This window comes from Athene noctua, chromosome 3, assembly GCF_965140245.1.
Source record: "Athene noctua chromosome 3, bAthNoc1.hap1.1, whole genome shotgun sequence".
In the NCBI taxonomy this organism is placed as follows: Eukaryota; Metazoa; Chordata; class Aves; order Strigiformes; family Strigidae; genus Athene; species Athene noctua.
The window spans coordinates 33,619,582-33,636,669 of NC_134039.1; the positions used below are offsets into that span (position 1 = coordinate 33,619,582).

At 48.3% G+C, this 17,088-nt stretch overlaps 1 pseudogene; it reads left to right on the forward strand.

The window, feature by feature from the left end:
- Nucleotides 1–8,936: 8,936 nt before the first annotated feature.
- Nucleotides 8,937–16,972, forward strand: LOC141958616 (uncharacterized; annotated as a pseudogene).
- Nucleotides 16,973–17,088: the final 116 nt, after the last annotated feature.

Genomic DNA, 17,088 nt, shown 5'->3' on the forward strand with positions numbered 1-17,088 from the left:
GTTCATCGCATATTTACTGTTTCATTGTATGTATCAGCAGTGTCCATTAAACAATACCAGAGAGGATGCAATACTAGTGAGGATGCACCATTGCAAGGCTCTAAGAAAAGAAGAATCGGATTTTTCTATTTCTTTTTTGAAGGTATGTTCCTGCTTGCATTTCGTGATGGATACAGTCCAGTTCTCCAAGCAGCCATCTAAATCTGTCCATTCTGATAACCTTATCCTCCATTAACCCTACTCCACTGCATCACTCAGGTACTTCGTGTCTCACAATCTCTCTCATGGTGATTTTTTTTGTCAAGCCATGGCACAATATTCCTCTGAGGCTAGTCAGTCTTCCCAACAGACTTTTATGAGACCTCCAATCAAAAAAATCCTCCATCTCTAATTTCAGCGCAGCATGTGTTCAATGGCTCCTCAGTGCTGCCATAACCTTGTTTTCAGATGAGACCTAGTGTGCTGGTTTTGGCTGGGGTAGAGTTAATATTCTTCACAGCAGCTAGTATGAGGCTATGGAGGTTTTGGATTTGTGATGGAAAGAAACAGTGTTGATAATTTGGGGATGTTTTAGTTATTGCTGAGCAGTGCTTACAGAGATCAAGGCCTTTCCTGTTCCTCATACCGCCCCAACAGCAAATAGGCTGGGGGTGCAGAAGAAGCTGGGAGGGGACGACGACGACATGGTCTTTATCTCAACCCATGAGTTTTCTCACTTTTACCCTTTCCTATTCTCTACCCCATGCCACTGTGGAAGAGTGAGCGAGCAGCTGTGTGGAGCTTAGTTGCTGGCTGGGGTTAAACCACAACAGTCCTTTTCAGCACCCAGTGTGAGGCACAAAGGGTCAAGATAATTATAGGTTTAATTCGAATGTGCTAGATTGGATTTATAGCCGTTATTACTGTTTAGCTATCAGTTGGCAGGCTCCTGTGCTTGCCTTGAGGCTTGCTTGCCTTACTGTGTATTAGAGTCTAGCGCTTGTTAGTGGCAGCTTTTTGCTTACACTGCTTTCTGTACTGCTTATTATCTTACTCTGCTGTGCCTGGGAACATTTTGATAACAGCAGTGGCCATGCACCTGGGCTGGCAGATGGCCAGGACATCGCTGCTGTTTCTGTGCTGCTGTACTGGACAGGCTGGAACTCCACTGTGAACTCGAGTTGAAGGGACTGTGACCTGTGGATGAGCCCACACGGGAGCAGGACACCCCAAAGCGTCTGCGGCCATGAATGAGTCCACATCAGAGCACAGACATCTCAAATCATCTGTGGCCGCGGTTACATCTGTGCCACAGCAGGTACACCTCTGAAGGGATTGTGGCCCAAGGGTAAGTCCATGCTGCAGCAGGCACACCTTGAAGCATCACTGTCTGTGCATGAGGTCATGCTGGAGCACCTCAAAGTATGTGGCCATGGATAAGCTCACGACAGAACAGGTACACTCCTGGAGGGACTGCAGCCATGGGTAAGGCCATGTTGGAGCAGGTTCACTTCTGAAGGGACTGTGGCTGTGGGTAAGGCCACGCTGGAGCAGTTATATCTCCGAAGGCACTGTCACCCATGGATGAGGCCATGCTGGAACACGTGCACCTCAAAGCGACTGTGGCTGTGGATAAATCTATGGCACAGCAGGTACCCCTGAAGAGACTGTGGCTCACAGGTAAGGCCCCACTTGGAGCAGGTACAACCCTCGGGGACTGCAGTCTGTGGGTAAGTCCAAGCTGGAGCAGAGGCAAGGGGAGGTTCATTGCAATATTAAACCATATGGGCTAGTCCAAAGGCACCAGGGGTGGAGATTGTAATGGAAATACCTTTAAATTGTTGTAACTCATGATTTGATTTGCCTGTTATAGGAATTACTATAGCAGGAACCACCTGAACCAATGGAGGACAAGCCTAACAAGAAGCAGTGCAAGTGCAGCAGTGACCTGACCTGAGCTGGCTTTGATGCCCAGTAACTCCATGCGACACACTACCTCTCCTGTCCTGAGTGACCACAATAACAGATGGACTCCAAAGCCATGGACTAAATGAACTCAGAGGACGTTTTGTGGACATTTGTGGACATTTACAGACATTTCACAGGTGTGGTCCAGAGATTAAGGGAATGATATCTGTGTATTGTATCAAAGGATGCGAAGTGTGTGGGGGAGTGCTCAATAAGGATGTACCGGATAGCATGGGACTTGAGCATGACATAAATAGTATGGAATAAGGGGTGGAGAATGTGATGGTTTTGGCTGGGGTAAAGTTAATTTTCTTCATAGTAACTAGTATAGGGCTATGTTTTGGATTTGTGCTGAAAACAGTGTTGATAATTCAGGGATGTTTTAGTTACTGCTGAGCAGTACTGACACAGAGTCAAGGCCTTTTCTGCTCCTCTTATTGCCCCACCAGCAAGTAGGCTGGGGGTGCACAAGAGGTTGGGAAGGGACATAGCCAGGACAGGTGACCCCAACTGACCAAAGGGATATTCTGTACCACATAACATCATGCTGAGCATATAAAGCTGGGGGAAGAAGAAGGAAGGGGGGATGTTTGGAGTGATAGTGTTTGTCTTCCCAAGTAACCGTTAGGCATGATGGAGCCCTGCTTTCCTGGACATGGTTGAGCATGCTGACGGGAAGTAGTGAATGAATTCCTTATTTTGCTTTGCTTGTGTGCATGGCAAAGTAAAATAAGGAATTCATTCACTACTTCTATTAAACTTTTGTCACTTTTACCCTTCTGTTCTCTCCCTCATGTCACTATGGGGGAGTGAGCGAGCAGCTGTGTGGGGCTTAGTTGCTGGCTGGGGCTAAACCATGACAGCTAGGCATTCAGTAACCAGGGTTTCTTCTTCTCTTTGGTGGTATAAAATTGTGTAGCAACCCAAAGGTACAGGTGCATAAGGCCTGTGTCATCTAGCTAGCATGTGAAACTGCCCATGCAAAGAGTATTAAGTGAACAGGATGAGATGAACAAAAATAAGTAATAATAAAAAAACCACCAGTAACAACAACAATCCCTTTTCTCAAAAAAGCTGAGCAGAAAACAATTTTTCCATTCTCAGAAAATCTGCAGTGCAAAAAATCCGCTTTAAAAGTACCAAGAGATTGTATGTTTTCGTGAAAAACACAGGAAATAAGTCCTATGTAGCCAAAAGCCTGGACATCAGAGTAGGCCTGTTAGGAATTAAGAGTTTAACAATACTAGCCTCTGGCCAACGAAAGATTAATGCTGTAATCTAGAATCTAGAAGAAGGTTACAAAATAGCACAATGTACATGTCAAAGTAGAAATTTATGGAGTCCATGTGAAATGTCCCAGTTTGGAACATCCTGCCTATGGAAATAACAAAAGCAAGTACGAAGTCTCTATGTGCATGCAAATGTCTGTGTGTATCACACATATATGTACATGTGTGTATTTGTGTCTATAGAACAGGACTGGCAATAAATTACTGAATTGTGAGGTTTTTCAGAACAAGGACTTATCAATTAGCAAAGATGCATGCTTAAGTGGTCATGTCGTCAATTACTGTGTAATTAAGTTCAATTATTGACAACACCCTAATTGCTGTATGAATGGCTTTTAGGAATAAATAGGTTGGTATCTACCTGTTCATGTTATGATGTGTTAGGAAAGAAAACAAAAAAAAATATGATAGGGATTCCCTTTAGACTTGTGTGTCTGGCATATCTTCTGCTATCAGTCAAGCTACCTGGCCAGGTGCTCATGTCATCAAAGGCTGTCTCAGTTTATGTCTTGGGGGGCAGAAGCAGCCAACTGACTGTTAAAAGCTTGGGGACATGGGAGACCAAATGCAAGTATTCAGGCTTGACCCCAAGACTCCTGAAGCCAGAAGGAGAGCCTGGATCATCTGTATCCTGACTCTCCTGACAGAGTCATTTTCTCTCTTACACTACATGCCTCCCTGAAGCTCAGTCTTTCCCAGGGCATGTTTCATAATGGATCAACTTATAGTGTCACCCTGAGATGCAAACCTAAACTGCCCCTGATTATGCCTCCATGACCAAGGAGCTTCCTGAACTCTTTAGGTGTCCTCACCTAATTGCAGTTGGGGTGACATCAGCATGGCAACTTCCAAGGCCCTACTGCTTGATACAGATGTGGCAAGTTCCTGCCACATACAATCCCAAAAAAATCTGGATAGTGACAAATCTGAATGTGCTGACAGATCCATCCACTGCCAGTGGCTACAGGCAGGTTTGGTGGCTGAGAGTCCTCCCACCAACATTACCCATCTGCAACACAGGCTTCCTTTGCATTCAGTGGGCACCTCTAAAACTTCCCGTGCATCTTAAAATAGGAGTCCCAAATGGGCTTGATAAAGCAAGCCTGTATTCTTTCCTGAACTATGAAACAATCAAGAATAACTGGCACAGATGAAGATGTCTAAAGTTGAGTGAGAGGAGTCCCTCCATGTGTGCACACATAACCCAGGGAGGTGCAGAGCCTGTGAGTCACATCAAGCCACTTACTGGGAGAGCAGGTTCATCCACAGTGCTCTCACAAACCTGTAGCACTGAGTCCCAGCTACTGGAGCTAGGAAAAGGTGGGTTTAGAGGGAACTCAGGGCTATGAAATAAAATCAGTGCAGTATAGAAGAGGCATAACATGGAGACCTTGCACCAAAAAATAAAAAATATCATCTTTCTGGAGAATGGCTTGTTCTTCCACAGAGCTAGCCCTGGTTGGGTTGCATGAAGGACAGACTAGCAAATGACTTGCTGTGAGTAATTTAGTCACAGAATACCTCTATCTCCTGTCTGCAGAACCTTCTGCAAGCAAAGAGGATCATCCATGGTCACTGACTTGAAATTAGTACTTGTGTGTTCAGTAATGGAAACTTGGCTTCTGCATAAAAATTCTGCACTGCTCAGTAGTGGACCTGGGTGAGCCCAGTGCTTTTAGTCTTGGCCTGCCAAAGTGCACAAACACTATTTCCCATGAGAAATTGGATCTCATCACTTAAGTGCAACTAACAACACACAGCAATGTACTGGGGATATACAAAGAAGTTTACTGCAAGAATGTTTGGTTAAAACACAACAAGGGAATAACATGACCAAAGTAATTTCCCTTGAATAGTCAGGGATCATTGCTTTCTGGTTTTGCACCAGGGTCTCTATGGCACAGCAAGAAATTGACTGCAGAGTCCTAAAACAGAGAATTACCTGCGTGCTTCACCCTCCTCCCACATCTCTCAGTTGCCTTTTCTCATCCAAAGGACCTGACATACAAAGACAACTGAGGCACTGAGGCACACACCTACATTCCTGTTGCTAGTTCCCCATGTAAGCAAAACCAGGTGTCACAGGGAAGTTGCACAGGCTGCAGTCAAACAGCAAACGCCCACCCAGCTGGGTGCAACATATAACCTTCCATGGCTCTTTTCTGGCAAGACTTCTGCAGTTGCCCAGCTCTCCCAGCAAGTGTCCCCTCACCCAGTCCCCTCTTCTTTCCTCCTGTCACTGTTCATCCAGCTGCACCACAGCCCTGCCCTAGGTACAGGCCCTGGATCCCACTGCTGCCAGGGAAACATGTCAGTCCCAAGGGATGAGCACTTCTCCATGCAAGGCTGCTCCGGCCTGCCATACCCAGCCCTTGTGTGGGCCAAAACATGGGGTGCACTGCAACTGTAAACATAAGGCAGAGCACCACGTAGACCTTTTCTGGTTACCCTTGCAGTTCATCTATCTGTGCTTCTCTGGGGACCCTCCTCCAGACATTCTCACACCACAAGGTGGAAGAAAAGTGTTTGTTCTTCTCTGGGGCTGGTGCTTTTTGGTGTCAAAGCAGCACAATAACAAACAGCAGAGCTGACAGGGTCTGTGCCAAAACCAGCAGAATGGTATGAGGGTGTGGGCCATGCCAGGATGGAAAAAACACCTACAGGAGATTAAAGGAGGAATTTCATAAGTCTCATGGTGTCATGTTGATGCCAACATGCCCCTGCTTGGCTGCCTGTGCCACAGGAAGGGGGATGCTGCTTTCTCTGGCCAGGGACACCAGCATGCAGGGAGGCAGGGCATAGGGATGGGATGAGGTGGAGGGTGGCCACACACCATCCCCAGGCCTGGGGGCATCCTGGTCTGGTGAGGTCATGGGATGGTGAGGCCGTGGGACAGGAGAGCCCCAGCAGCTGATCTGAACCAAGGTGCTAGCTTTGAAGCTGTAGAGCAGGGGCTGGAGTAGAAAATTGTCCAGGGCAAGGTGACACTCATGCAGGTGGGAGCAGGTGAGAGAGGCACTTTTGCAGAGGGGGTATTTAAAAGGTTCAAAAGGGCACAGGAGAAGGTAGGGGGAAATGCCACCATGGCTCAGCAAAGCTTTATCCCTAAATGGATCCCCAACAGCCAGCAGGGAGATCTGAGTGGAGGTGTGAGAGACCTTTGAGCCAGCCTTGAAGGTTGTCAGCTGAGCTTTGCCTTGCAGGTTGCTGTGGTGGAGGAGCAGCTCTTGAAGGAGATCACCCACAGATGATCTGCCAGGAAGGTGGAAGCCCGCAGTCAAGACCCAGGAGCTAGGAGAGCTGCAGCCCCTTGGTCACCAGCTTCCCTGCTAGCTCCCCCTTCCTTCTTGCCTTCCCCACAAGGAAAGGCCTCACTGAGCCGGGGCACCAGGTTCCCCTGAGCCCAGGGTCATCCCCTGCATGCACAGCCCAGTGCCCAGCTTCCCAGCTCTGCTCAGACAGCCTCCACTGGAAAGCAGGGAGCAGGGTACAGTGTTGAAATCCCACCCCAGCAGGATATTGATTTTGCAATAATAAGCCCCTTTATCTCCCTCAGCCCCAGGAATAGCTCTTAAGAGCATTAGCAAAGGAATAATCCATGTCATCTACTCAGCATTCTGAGCACAAGATCAAGCATGGTTATTGTGTCCCTGGGGTTTTGCTGAGCCCATTCATTCCCCGGCACATGTGACAAAGACTTACCACCACCCGCACGGTGCTGAAGGCCACGCTTGTGGCACGTGCTTGGTCCCCAGCTATTTAGCACCAGGACATATCCAGCAGTGGGGAGGGGGACAGAGGGAACTGCCTTTGCCTCTTCTCACTGAAAAGTTGTTATTGGTGGGGCAGCTCATAAGTCCCAGCAGAAGGTACACAGGCACTGGGCTCCAGCTCAGCAGAAGGACCAGTTCAGGTTTGGTCCCATCCAACTGGACAGACGGGTGCAGCCCCAGTGCCCACGGGATTGCTGGCACCCCAGCTCCCAGGAGATGACTCTGTTTGTACCTAGGGCATGCCCTGAGGCTGGCTCCTCTGCTGTCAGTGTTATACTCTCACACAGCCCAGCCCCAGCTTCAAAGCTTACCTTCACTGCACAAATGACAAAATCCCTGTAGTCAGAAGGGGAAAGGAAAAAAAAAACCCAAACAGCAAAACAAGAGGACCCCCCCTCCTCAGCCCATTCTCCAAGGGTAGCCAAGGAAAGCTTACCGGTTAAGAAGGATTAACCAGGAAAGAGAAGAAATTAAAGTACTTTCTGAGAAAGACCATTATGAGTCATGGGAGGCTGAAACAGGTTTTCCTGAGAAAGTAAATAAATCCCCTGGAGAGAAGCCCAGAGAGGTATCAGCACAGCAAAACCCAAAAAAGGAGTGTCTGAGAGATGGATAGACAGAGAAACAGAGTAGGATTAAGGCATTCCCATGTCCAAAGGCCCACAGAGGTGACAAGAAACCTCTCTGTAAATGCACGGAGGGGCCAGAGGACTGCTGAGCCACCCTGGATGTGAGTGAGAAGTGGTCCCAGTGCCAGAGAGGGACCACAAGCAAGGTACAGTCACTGCCCAGCCCTGCAGCAACTCTCCTTGCTGCAGACCCCCTTTGCATCCCCAGGATGGGATGTGACGGGACAGGGGTTTCATTCCATCTAACATTTTTATTTTCCCCTTATGCACTGCAGTATATCACACTAAGACCACAAGACACCTGTTTGGTTTTGTGAACAGAAGTTGCCCACACATCCAGGGCAACATTTTGGCCTCCGAGACCCACTCAGGTAGCCATGCTTAGCCAAGCATGTTGGCCGCAGCTACAGGCCACAGATAAAAGAGAGGTGAACAAAAACCGACCGACAGAGGCAGAATATCTCCCTGTCAAGCTGTAAGTGCTTGAAAATGTCTTCACATTCAGCCTCCAAGGCTGCTGCATTTGTGCTAATGCTATTAATGAATAACTGCCTGGGCTTTAACCCTTATACCTGCAGTAAGTCCCAGGTTGCCCCAGGACAGGCAAGGATGCAGGACAGGAGGGGCAAAGGAGACCCACAGGGTGAGGGGAGCTTCAGGAGGTACAAGGAGGGGAGAAGATAGCCACAGCAGGGGACGCTCCAAAAACCACCACAAAGCTTTGCTGGTCACACAGCTGGTCCACTGGCCACTGGGGAAAGCCTCGGCACAGAGGCATTGCCTGCTCCAAAACATCTTGGTCTCAAGAGTTCAGGCAACATGGGGCACCTTGCCTCTTCCTGGGTGCACACAAGGGACCAGGTGGGTAGGGGCAGGTAAGAGCAACCTACACCCCAGCAGGCAAGAGCTGGTTGCTACTACAGCCCCTCCAGCTACAAAACATTAGGGCCAGATGGGCAGAGATGCCACGCAGAGGGAACCCCAAGGAAAAGGGAAAACAGATTTCTCTGCGGTTCCTGCAGCAGCAAAGCTGATAAAGTTGCTGCTATGCAACCCTTTTGATTCCCATAGCTCATATCCCATTCCACTGCTGTTTACAGAAAATCAGCCTCAGGGTCTGATGGGAGGGAAGAGAGCAGCATGGGAGAGTCTGCAGCTCAGGACTCTCAGCAGTGAGCTCGAGCATGGAATTTGGCATCTAGAGGAGGATGAGGAGGAGGGTGCCCAATGTTCAGCTCCAGCACCCGGAGAGATGGTGACAGCCAGTCCCTACAGGAGGGAGCTGTTAAAGATAGATCCTGAGCACTTGCTGCTTCTTACTCTCTTTCTCATGCTTGGTCTCTCTGCAGGGCTTCATTCAGAGCAGCTCAGCCAAGTGGCCAGAGCAGGGCTGGCAGTGCTAGGAGCAAGGATGTGGGGTTTGTGCCGATGCGGAGGTGAGGCAAGCCCCAGGGTGAGAGCAGCTACTAGCTTTGCTGCTCAAGGCTTAATGCCCTAAGAGCCCAGCTGACTCCTGCTCAGAAGCAAAGGGAAACAGCAGGCACTCAGGACGGCCAGGCACCCAGTAATGCTGTGTTTCCCCAAACCATGACGGGACAAAGGTTCGGGAAATGCATTGCCCTTTGCCTGCTGCCCTGGAGCTGCCTGAGCTTTGCCTGGAGTGATGCTTCTGGGCCTGGGACCACTTCGACTGGATCAGGACACATCAGAAAGGGGCTGGACAGAGACATTGCCAACGGGACCTACATGCACAGCAACTTCTCAGGTACTTGAGCGAGCGATCACCTGTCTCTCCCTCTGTGGGGCTGCTCAGGGCCCCGCTGTGCAGGCACAGAGGGTGAGGGGCATGGGGGCGTATTGATGATGGCATGACGGTGCTTCTCCTGGCAGGTTCAGAGGCATGTCTGGGGCATGCTGGGGCTGCGGGGCTTTTCAGCCTCAGCAGCTTCTGTGATGTGGGAGAGATGTGTCATTATCAAAGGCAAAGTCGCTAGGCATAGGGAGAAAATTTAACACTTGACTATCTTCCTCTGAGAGTAAAGTCATCCTCCATGTCAACCTTTATGCATATCATGATGGACCAGCTCCCTGCCCAGGGTATGGGTGCACTGAACACATTTATGTCCCCAAGGGCTGAGCTGGGACCCTTGGAAAGAAATGAGGATGGAGATTTTTTAAAAGCACAAATGATCTCCAACTGCTGAGGGTGATTACATTTTTTTTAATCCGCTCCCTAGAGCAGAGCACACACTGTTCCCCAATGAGTGGGACATGCCTGCCTCCCAGTGCAGGCAGCCTGCCCACCTCCATGTGCAGGCAGTGGCTCAGGGCAGCCCATGTCATACTATTGAACCCTTCACCTTCCCAAACCTTTATGAACTAATGTTGTTTCCAAACTGCCTGTTGGGAACAGTCACTGGATCACCTTATCTCCAAATTACAGTGAAGGATTGTTGGGGAAGGTGCTAGCCAGTGCCGGAAAATTTAACCATACAAGATTCAGACCAGGCATCCAGGTAGCCTTCCTGGCACTGCTGAATTTACTCATATAGACATCTCCACTACCTGTTAACAATATTGCTGGACCTGGAGAAATTCTGGGCTTACTTAACCTGATTTGTTTGATGTCAGGCCCTCTGGAGGAGAAGCCTGCATCATCTCAGAAAAAGCAGAGGCAAAACAAAACTCTCTCTTGTATTAGTTTTACTGCTGCATTCAGAATTTCCCTCAAAGGTTCCCCCTAAGCTAGATAAAGCACACTTCTGCCTGCAGGTTTTTAGCCTGGCTCAACTAGAGTTGGTCAGAGTATTTTCCTTTAATTAAGGATACTGGTACCTGTGATACCTGTTACACAAGAATCTACTCATCCACATATTCTTGGCCTTGTGTTACCCAGGGTTTTTTTGCAAGCACACAGACTAGCATCCCTTTTGGAGCCTGACTCACTCCTGGCTCTCACCAGGTACTGGGGAAGCTGGAACAAGGACAGTACTAAAGATGCAAAGGGTGCAAAGCAGAAAGGATGATCTAAACAGAATAACTGAGTAGCTCTGAATAGTTGTGGGTAACAAATTAGGAAAAAAAAAAAAAAAAAAAAAGGCTAGGATGGAGAAAGTATCTCTTTATAGCATAGAATAGTATTTTTATTGCTTTGAGTTCCAGCCAATGATATTCTTATAGAATACTGGGGTATTAAAAAATGCCTGTCCTCTTCCTTTCCCTCCTAAGGGTTGCTGTCCCCATCCTGTACCTTTCCAGTCCTATTTCTGCTGTTCAGTAGCTGCTCACACTGCAGAGTTATTAGACTTTTTTTCCAGATAAAGCCACTAGACTTCCCTATGTCTCTCCTTTAGAATTATGCCAAAAAAAATTCAGAGATTTGCAGCACTCTCAGGAGCGACACAAGGGCCAGGCAAGCTTTTCAAAAGCATCACTAGCAGGGGCTTTGTCATCACCTGCACTTTATGTCTCCCCTTCTCTCCCAGAACCATGTACGGCTCTCCCCCCACCATGCTACGGATACTACTATGTGGACAGAGGCTCGGGCATCTTCCTGAGCTTGGTCCTCGTGTACTGGTGCCAGGAGGAGTGCTAGCTGGAGGGCAGTGAGAGGCTCTTCTGCCTCTGCCGGGAGAGTGCTTTGTCCTGGAGCCACCCCCCACCCCACTGCCAGGGGAAGGAGACCCCTGATGTGACCCATCCCCTGTGCCCACTTACAGGGTCTCAGCGGGGTGTAGGTGATCACCACCTGAGTGCTAACTCAGGATGGGATGAGCATCTACCTGCCATTGCACAGGGGTTTGGTTTTGTCACTCTGGCCAAGACAGTGAGGGCAGGAGGAGGAGGTAGGGTGCCCTAGCCACCCCAAAGGGGACAGCAAATGTCCAGCTTAACTCAGTCAGTGGTCATCAACACAGGTGAAATGTCATGCTTCAGCGGGGTCCCTGCAGCAGCATTTCATGAGCTGCATAAAGTGAGGGGTTGCCAAAGGGTGAATTTACCTGGCATCAGCTCAGCAGACAACCAGGCCTTCTCTCACTCCCAGTAACCGGTACAGAAGTCATCAAGTTGGGTCAAAACCTGGTACCAGCTGATGCTCAACTCTGGGTGCCAGGCACAGGGACTCCAAGGCACAGCTAAAAGCTTTCAGCAGGAGGAAAGCTGAACTTTGTAATAACCCAGCACATGCTGTTTATGAAAGTGCATGCAGAGCACGTGCCAGTTGCAAATAGCCCCCACATTTTTTGTGGTACAAGCTCATCAAATGGCTTAATGTCAAAGGAACAAAGTTTATTGCTTTAAAAGCTTTCTCTCGTGCACTGTGTATTGTATGAGTACATACAATAATTTCAGGAAAATTGCCCTCAAGAAAGTTAGATATTTTTGCAGCGGCAAGCAAAACCACAGTAGTTATAAATGCTGTATAGCTTATGTGTGAATTATATTGCTCATGTTAGACACTGAGAATCAAAGACCCGAGGCCCTTTCAGAAAGTTTACGAGTAAACCTGTGGTGCAATAGCTGGCTAGAAAACAAAATATGAAATAAAAAGGTCTGCCACGTACACTTTTGCCTCTTCTCTAGCTCAAGATAAGCAAATCGATTTTAAAAAGGTAGTATCTCACAAAGGTCAAATTAGAAACGCTTCAACCATAGCACATCCCTGCAATTGCTTAAGCTCAGAAGAACCCCAGGCATCTTTTTCTCTTTAAGAATAAAAACAGAAATAAGGCACTTCAGTTCAGAGCTGTAAAACCTGGTTACACAAGAGTCAGTGTCCCTGTTTCATAAGAGTAAACACAGCAAAATAAAGAAATTAACTTTGTTGCAATAGGTTACAGGTACTCCTGTAATAAAACATTCATAAAGTTCATTAGCAAATCTTGTCTTCTCAGTCCTAAACAGAGGCTGCAGTTTCTGCACCGCTTAATTACAGGAACATCCTGGGTGAATAAAACAAAAACCTCCGAACTTCAAATCATGCCTTACATTCTCCAAAATAAAGAGGTTTTAAGACAGTTTTAAGGAAAGAAGTCCCCATGCACTTGTTCTCTTTGAAACAAAAAACAAATCTCTGTACTTCCAGAAGTCTTAGTTTGGTTATTTTGCAAGTGCTGTAAGGTTGGGGGTTTTGTATTTGTGTGTTTTATTACTTTGAAAACCTCAACATACCATTTCTGCAGACATTAGCAAGTTCTTTCATATTATTTTGCCCTTGGGACAGGAGCCACTTCCCCAACTTATGCAAACATCATTTAGGTTCCCTTTATGGTTAGATCAGGATTTAATTCATCTGCTCTTTCTGGTCTTACGGTGGTAGGGATCACACATTCAGATGGACTGTACACCCATCCAAGAAAATTCTGAAGGAAGTTGCTATTTTTTACGAGGGTAGTGAAGTGCTAGAACAGGTTGCCCATAGAGGTGGCAGATGCCCCATCCCTAGAAACATTCAAGGTCAGGTTGGACAGATCTCTGAGCAACCTGATCTCATTTCTCTACTGGTGGGAAGGGGATTGGACTAGATGACTTTTAAAAGTCCCTTCCAACCCAAACCATTCTATGTTTCAATGATTACATCCATTGAACTTTCCAATTAAATTTTAATTTACTTTTAAAAAATTTTACAAGCCCATTTGTTTTTTCAAATACTCATACCTCCTTAAGTCTTTTTAACTTAGTTTTCCCCCTTTTAACTCTTTTTCACCTTCTAAACTTTTTTCCACCTTTTAAACTTTTAAAACTATTTTTACCTTTTTCCCCTTGTTTTAACTTTTTTTTTACCCCCAACAAAGAGTTAAGTAAAAATACACGTTCTAGGTAAGACCATAACAAACGCGAAAACTAAAAAACTCCGAACAAGTTACCACCATTTCTTTTTGTTCTATTCGGGGCTTAATTCCTGCTTTGTGCTTTATGCAAGACACATCGAACGTGTTATGCTTTCTGTGCCAGGTGATTATTGTACTTTAATTATCTGAAAAAAAACATTCACTTTTAATACGATTTTTCTTCCGTTCGCTTCCTTCTTTATTAAGCCGGCGTGGCGTCACCCACGGTCACCATTTTTGTTGTTGTTTTTTTTTTTTAATGGTTATTAAGAAAAAAGACATCCTGAAGCACCACTTCAGCTCATCCGCACGGGGGAGCGGGGCCGGGGGAGCACCCGCCCGCCGCGGCCCCGGCCCCGCTCACCGCCGCCCCGCTCTGCCCCGCAGCCGCCCCGCAGCCCCCGGGCACCGGCTCCCGCGCTGCGGTGGCCGCCTCGCTGCTCAGCGGAGCCGTTATCCTGGTGCTCTCCGTCTCCTTCGCCGTCTGCTGCTGGCGGGACAGGACGAGGAGGAGCCGCGAGGGGTGAGTGTGGAGGCGGGGGGAGGCGGGTTCGGAGGGCGCAGCCGGAGCCGAAGGAGAGTCGCTGCTGCCCTCTGCCGAGACACCCACTCGGGACACGGCCCCGTGCGGCCCACCTCTCCCCCGCCCCTTCCTGCAGCTGAAACCACCTGAAGCTTGGCACGATCGCGCATCAAAAAGTTAAGCCGCTGCTCCCAAGGGAAGGATGAGGAAGACCGGGCTTTGCAAGGGTCTTGGCCGTGGAGAGGCTGCTGGGGATTGCAGAGAGGGCTCCTGCAAGGAAACCTGCGGCCCCTGCAAAGCTGTGAGCTTGCTGATGTACAAAATGCTCCCATAACAGATGAAGAACAGGCACCACGGGGAGGATGGGAGGTGGGAATAGCCCTTTTCTGAGGCTAAGTTCAGTGGAACTGCGCGTGCAAAGCCCCGTGAGGGGGAAAGAAGGAGCATCTTCCTCTGGGAAGGATGGGGAGAGAAGTCATGGTGGGGAGCAGGGCTGTGCAAGCAGAGGTGCCACCAGCCAGGAACCACACTCGCAGAGGGGCAGCGCTGCAGCAGCACTTCCCTGATTTCCCATCCTATGGTCCGGCAGGACCTCTTTGGTTTTATCAGCAGTGGCATTCTGAACAAGGGATCGCAGCAGTAAGGACAGTGCAGCAGCCTACCTAGGGACACGGCTTTAACTGAGCGCCCAGTCCCTTATGATCAGAAGTGCACAAGGACAGGGAGTAAAAAAGCCTGCAAGAAAGAAAAGCTCAGTCTCTCAGCAGGCACCACCCATACTTTTCCCCACTGGCCTACTCTTCCCTGGGCTGGCTCATCCCTCACCGTCACCCCTTTTCTGGAGGGCTGAAACAGCTTCAGTGCTTTCCTCTGGGAGTAGGAAAAGGGGTTCAAAACCACCAAGTCTTTCTGGGGAGGAAATGATAACAGCCAGCCCACAAAGTGCAAAGAAAGCATCTTCATGGGCATGTCTCTCTCTACCTTGCAGGCAGCAGCATAGGAGGAAAGTCAGAGGAGGATGGAAACATGACCCCTCCACCCCTGAAATGGGGAGGAATGCTTTTGGGAGACTGAAACACTACCACTGGCGTGATTACCACCTCTCAGCCCTCTCCAGCTCCGTGTTCCCAGGGACATTTGCAGGCTGCAATAACCTGGCTTTTCAAAGGTACGGCTCAGCCCCTGTGCTGGCACTACCCCCAGAGCTCCTCACACAGGGGCAAGAGCTGCTCCTAGGCCACCTGGGGGCAGGAGCAGCCAGGTATTAAAAGCCCACATTGCTCGGGCATTCAATCCCTGCCTCACCCTGTCACACACTCCCCACCTAGCACCTAACAGCAATGAAACCCATTTTCAAGAGGGAGGTGAGCCAGAGGACCAGGGCTCCCATTCACCCTGCCTCAGCATCACCTGGGTGGGTTACAGGCTCCCATCAGTGCTGCAGCCCCACCTTACCACCCCTTCTCCCTCTTGCCTTTAACAGGAGCCCTGAAAACCTGCCAAAGCTGCCCCTGCAGAGCTGCCATCCTAAAGCACAGGTCTTGCCCCAGCTGGTGTTACAACCCAGCACATCACCAATCAAGGCCCTGCCCAGCCTGCCACCCCGCAACATACCGCTGCCTGCCATGCCCTGCCATGTTGACCTCCCCAGCCACCTGCTCCCCCTCTATGAGCAACATCAGCTCTTCAACAAGTTCGGGAAGCCAGTTTGAAAATTTAAAGCACCATTCAACTTTTTTTTTTCCTTTTTTCTTTTAACACCATCACTTTCTTGAAGCTCTGCAGAACTCAGGGAAGAATTTCATAAGAGCCAATTACTGCACCTGGGTTTTCAAATGAAGAAAATTTGACACCATGTTGAAAGGCTTTTTGATATGATCCTTTTATTCCCCCCACCCCACACCCCCACCCCACACCCCCATGTCCAGAAGTGCACATTTCAAACAAGAGTTCCTGGCTTACAAGCTTCTTAATTGATCATTTTGCTGAGATGCATAAAGCCAAGTCTGAGCAGCTCCAGCTTAACCTACAGGCTGAGCATGTGCAGACTTTCAAGTTATAAACACAAGAGTCTGATTTTCTGTTTAGGGCTCTCTTAAAGGCTGAAAGTAAAGACTGCCAGTTACCAGGAACAAGGAATCTATGTCATTAGATAACTGGAAGCATTTACAATTCATTGCACTTTAATGTAGGCTGAGATTTAAAGGGTTTTTGTTGTTGTTCAGAACTCCCCATATCCTCCCATTTCTACAGACAATCTTAGACTTGCAAGATGCAATGACAAGTGTGCAAAGACAGCCAGTCAAGAGGAAAACATGAATTTACCTTTAACACAAAGGACCTAGTACATCTGGAAAAAAACCACAATCCAACACACACTTGGGGTTTTCCATCCCTTCTCTCCTACATTAGAAATTCACATCAGGAGTATCAGAACGCTACAGCAGCATCCAAGAGCTAGCTTAAGTGCCATCATTTGCATTCAGAAAGCAATGACTCCCCTATTTCTGTCCAGGATTTCCTGTGTGAAAATACAGGGGCATGTTCCCGGCAGTACATGCAGAGCCTGGCCAAGCAGCTTCAGGACACCTCAGCACCTATTTGCACTGCAGGACAGACTGCCCAACACAGCCTGGGCACACGGGGCTTGTTGAGTACATGTGTGCACAGAAAAGGTGTTTTCTCTCAGGAGGTATTACAGCATAAGAAGAGGTGCTGGCAGCCCCAAGAGCTGCTGCATGCATGGGGATGAGAATAAGAACAAGCAGCCCCAGCATCACCTGCCATCCAGTGCTCGAGGAAGCAAACTGTGATATTCAAACAATCCTGCTATAAAGGCTAGGAGTTTTATCTAGCTGACTTAATTTCTATCAACATTTGCATTGCACTGCAAGTAAAGATGTAAGGTAGCACATTTTGTGATGAGGCAAGACCCAATATCAGACATCTGGGAACCACTGCTGCTTCTCCCTGGAAGAGGGATAGGGACACTGTTTTTCCTAATAATAAAAAAATTAATCTGTTCCCATTCCACCTTCTATGTCTTCTTTTCACATAACCAAGCTATGGGAAGTCTGGTTGGTGGGCTGGGTTTGT